Here is a 5,000-nt window from a genome sequence, read left to right as displayed (position 1 = left end):
GCAGCTGCGGAGGGAGCTTCCTGGACGCGTCTAGGACGCGTCCAGAGCACTCGACCAGACGCGTCTTGGAGACGCGTCTGGGAGGTTCTGGGTGTCTCGGACTAGTCCGAGACACCTAGTGCTGGTCCGGTCCAGCACCAGACACGTCTAGGACGCGTCTGGTACATGGACTAGCGTCCTGGCTCCGGCCAGGACGAGACCAGGCCTTGATAGGCTTCGGCCAGGACATGCCGGCCTATGGGCCGTGCTATGTCCGGACCTTGTCCGAGCCCTTTTCTGGGCTTGGGCCGGGACTTGTCTAGGACTTGTCCCGGGCTTTTTCGAGGCTTTTCGGACCATAAAAAGGAACCATCATTCGAGTGGGAGTTTTTGCCAAAATTTCTTCCGATTCCAACCAAATAATTCCAAAATCAATCCGGGCCATCCAGAAGGCCAAAATGGATTTCTCTTTAAATTGATTTATGAAATCATTAAGAATCGAACCAATGTTTTTCCGAAATTGACCCGGGCTTTCAAAACCCGAAACGGAGTTTTTCTTAAAGATGATTTTAGAAATCATAAAAGATAAAACCGGAACGCACCACTAGTTGAATTCTTCGAATTTAGACTTAAGGTCCGTAATGTGACATGTGATGTCAACAAAAGTATCTCCCAAGATAATCATGCATATATAATTCTTAGCCTTGATATATTATATGATTGCATGTGATGTGAATGCGGGAAACTAGTATGGCCATAGATTTATATCTTTATTCTTGTTTTAAGCACGGATGGGTGCATGCTTTGTAATTAATTTTAATTTCAAGTTTATACGATCTGCGAATCGTTAGAGTCTTGTAATTAGAGTTTAGGGTCAATGAGTCCATTGAAGAAAACTCAAGGATGGAATCCAAAGGCGAGTGGGAGAAATCAATGGAGGTTCAAGGATGGAGATCTAGACGAACCAAAAGGCGAAACAAGAAGAAAACCAAAGGAGATTAGATCTTCTAGGTTAGGGGCCATACTAGGATCCATGTCTGCTTGATTTACTTTCTCGCGCGCATTTACTTACTTATTTACGCTTTATGTCGTGGATGTTAGTTAGGCTAAATAGTTCACTATAACAAACGCCAGACTAGCGTAAAAGTCCCCAAAAGTAATCTTGAGTAATCGCCTATCCAGATTAAGACACTCGTTGCGCCCTTGTTCGAGGAAGGTGGGTCGGCCTTCGCAGAGTACCTCCTCTACCTTGGGACAATGCGGGTAGGTCTATAGAAGAGGCCTACACGTCTAAATGGTTCTACTCAACGAGATCAGCAAGAGAGTCTTGGATACTCGAGGCAAAAGGATAGATTAGTCATTCATTAATGAAATCTATCAACCAAGAGTCATAAGGTATGATCAGTGAAGTAGTTCACTCACCCGGAACGACGGAGTCAAAGGGTAGGGCCTTCGTCCGCTTTACTCCGAAGAACTGGGGTCTTGGAATCACTTATTCAATCGGGGACGATTTTTATTGAATAATGTGGGAAAACTAAGTTTTTCAAAAACGATAACGAGTTTTAAAACTTTGCCATTTCTTTTTGTAGTTTTAAGATGACAAACGATTTCAACATTGAATCACACCTAAGGGAGGTGTTGATCCACTTCCTAGAATGGAAGAATGAATCCGAGAATAGTTCTCAGATTCAAAAGGAAGGTCACTAGAATACCCAATCCCAATGTTGACTCATACAAGAGAAGGTCAAAAGCCTTTTGCAAGCAATCGTATAACATTCTCATTGGAAGAGTAATGGATGCTAGCATAACCATTAAGACAAACTAAGGAAGAAATTCCTACAGAAGTCATAAATGGGGAGGTACGAGACCTCCAAGGCAATCTGAAAGTCATCCTAAGGGAAGACAACATAATACATCTATCACCCAATTCAATATCGATTGAACAAAGATAGATAAGACCTTAGATGAGTCACTCAGGTTGTTACGGTCAAACTGAGCAGAACATACGGGAATATCCAATCTAAGAAAGGTTCTTGAGATTTGGTACAAAGAATCTAAGAAAGAGCTCTTGAGATTCAAAAGGGCAAAGGGTCAGTCAAGTGAGGCAAACATTTGATCAAAGAAAAGCAGTTGCCGAGTACATGATCAAGAGTATTCCTCATTACTGTGAATGTTTCCAAACAATGGCTAGACCATTTAAAAGGAAACTACCTTTAGCACCTGGAGGACAAAAGGAATGGAATTATGAATTCCGGTTCCGTATCCTTGCTAACAAAGTTAAAAACAAGTATCGTAAAATTCCTTCATCAGGTATTTAAGACCAGATGAGCGGCTCAGTGGGAGCTTAAGGGAATTACATACTTGACTAAAAGAAGTAAAAATCCAAGAGGGAGCAGAAGCAGTAATGCTAGGGATGCTGAAAGGGATCAAAGTCTTCTTTTAGACACTGATCTAGCTTAGAACTTAATAGTGATTATTTTGTTCTTCTAGAAACATATGATGTTTTAAACCAGTGGTAAAATTAACTGAAGGTTAACATTGATAATGGCTAAAATCAAGAGATTCAAACTCATTAAACTTCAGCATTGTCAATTAGGTCTTAAGGACTGAATTGACAAAGTCACCCTTTTCAAAAGGCATAGAGACTGGTAATCTATTAGGACTCATACAGTGTTATGCAGACCTATAAGTTTACTTGCAGAAGCTAACGAGAGAAACTTCAAATACGTACTCTGACAACTTCATGGAAACGTACAAATCATAAAGTATAAGTCGGAATGTTTGAAAGGTTCAAACAAAGTACAAACCGAAGTAAAAGAATCATTTTGACAAGAGAGTTTAAGTCATCCGATTAGATTGGAGTGATAAAAACTTGAGTCAAATACTAAATAACCATCAAAGGAGTTGAGAAAACGTTTCCCAACTCGCTCCATGGAACACATCTGAGGGATGGTGGATTCAGTGGGAGTAATCGAACATTGCTATGCATAATTCGATCAAAGATGGGTTTAAGCCAGTCTTCCGAATATTTTGGGACATATTTTATAAACGACTATTTTCACACTTACCAAAGTCCGTCTAACAGCTAAGCTTGTAAAAGCATTACAAAATTAGCTAAAGTCTGACGCAATTTCTTTTGAAAGAAATTTGGGCTTCTTCCATAACCAATCAAGAGAACAAAGTGTTTGTTGCTCATGATAGTATTCTTCTAATAATTAGCACTAATTATTACAAGAATAAGTGGGAGAAAAGTACAAGTCGATCATGAGAAAAATCATGAAGAGTCATGAAGAACAATCATGAAAACTTGTACAAGACGATTAAATTCGACCAAGAGCAACAAACTGCGGCTCCTCGGAAAAGGAAAGGTTTAAGATATGATCTTGTAAACCCACCGCACAAAAGCGAATGTCATTCGCAGGAGAACTCTCAAAGCGAGTGAAAGTGTCTCTAAAGGAATATCTCAAAGTAGTTGAGAAAATTCCAAATTGTTGTTCAAAAGCCCTGAAAGGTCAAAATAAAATCTTAAAGACTCAGAAAATAAAGGTTATTTCTGAAGAGATAAAAGACCTGCGCAGAAACGGAAACTGACTCTAGATTTTGGCTAGAAGCCAAAATCATCGTGGAATCCATATCTCGTCAAGACATGAAGCTTGATAATTTAAGTCAACAGAAGACCTAAATTGGTTTTCCAAAGTAGAAAACTGAGAAGGATGGAAACATTCATGTTTCCCGAAACGAGACAAGAAGAATAAAGATTCTTCCAATCAAGTTATGTCCACATGCATGCTTCAAAAATCTATCAACGGATTAAAAGCACGCAAGAGTTAGAATCTTCGATTCAAAAGGCAATCAAAGAAGTTTGATTCCTGAGGAATGAAGAAAATCTTGAATCACGAGTTTCAAGAAGGTAAGTGGGAGAAACAAACCTTCCAGGTCCGTATGCAGAGTACATACAAAAGATTGAGTACGACATAAGGTGTTGTATAACAGTAACGAACTGACTCAATAAAGGACCACACACAAAAGGATAAAATGCCATTTTGGGCATCTGAAGATCTATAAGCATAGATCAAAAGGATGATAGGATTAGAGAGACTCAGTACGCTGAGATGCTTGAGATCCGAAACAGAAAATCTAAGACTCCGAAAGTCTAAAAGATTTCGACCCAAAAACTCATGACAGAGGGCGTTGCAAAACTCGGAGTCTGAAAAGACACCGATGAGCTAGCACGCATGAGAGAGACATTTATGTTCGAAAACATAAAGTCAATCATGTTGGACATGATTAGCATCTAAACATCCGAATTCGGATTGGAAAACCGAAACACTACTTAGTACATCCTAGAAGGCTAAAGGATGAAGTAGTACAAAAGTTGAACATGTCATCGAAGCAAACTTCCAGACATGGAAGGAAAGTAGGCTAAAAGTGTTTTAAGCCGGGAACTGTTGCAAATACTACATAAAGAATTAAAAGCCTTAACTCTAGTAAAAGTTACTAGATATTATCAAGGTTGAAGTTAGCAATCTTCAAATTAATTGATAATAAGCAAAGTTTAAAACCGACTACCACGGTAGTCAAACTGAACTGTCACCTAAGACATAGTATGAGATTCATACACAGTCTAAGGCATGAGGTATAATTTTAAACCTCGACAAGTAAAATTGAGTGGGTAAAAAGAGTTTTACGGAAGAGGCTCAGATTTACAACTCTCGTTATCAGAAATAATAGAGTTATTTCACAAGTCGTCTAAATTTGGTTTAGTATTTAAACGACAGTCCATTGATGATAAAACATTCCGAATAGGTTTGTCAGATACGTGATCTGATGAATGAAACCCTATTAAGTGAACTTGGAATATTTATTATCAAATCCCTGGTCCAGGTCATTGCATGGACAACAATGACTCACGAAGACTAGCACGGGAGTCGATGGGATAGCGCAGTTTCATGGGCTATAGGAATAGTATATTCTATTCGACTACGTGGGTGTGTAAAAGGTTTATACACTGGATAACCCTC

The sequence above is a fragment of the Eschscholzia californica genome, unplaced genomic scaffold, assembly GCF_041429995.1.
Source record: "Eschscholzia californica isolate CP2 unplaced genomic scaffold, dmEscCali1.0.p SCAF_25, whole genome shotgun sequence".
NCBI classification, from domain to species: domain Eukaryota; kingdom Viridiplantae; phylum Streptophyta; class Magnoliopsida; order Ranunculales; family Papaveraceae; genus Eschscholzia; species Eschscholzia californica.
Note: the sequence above shows the minus strand (reverse complement) of the source record.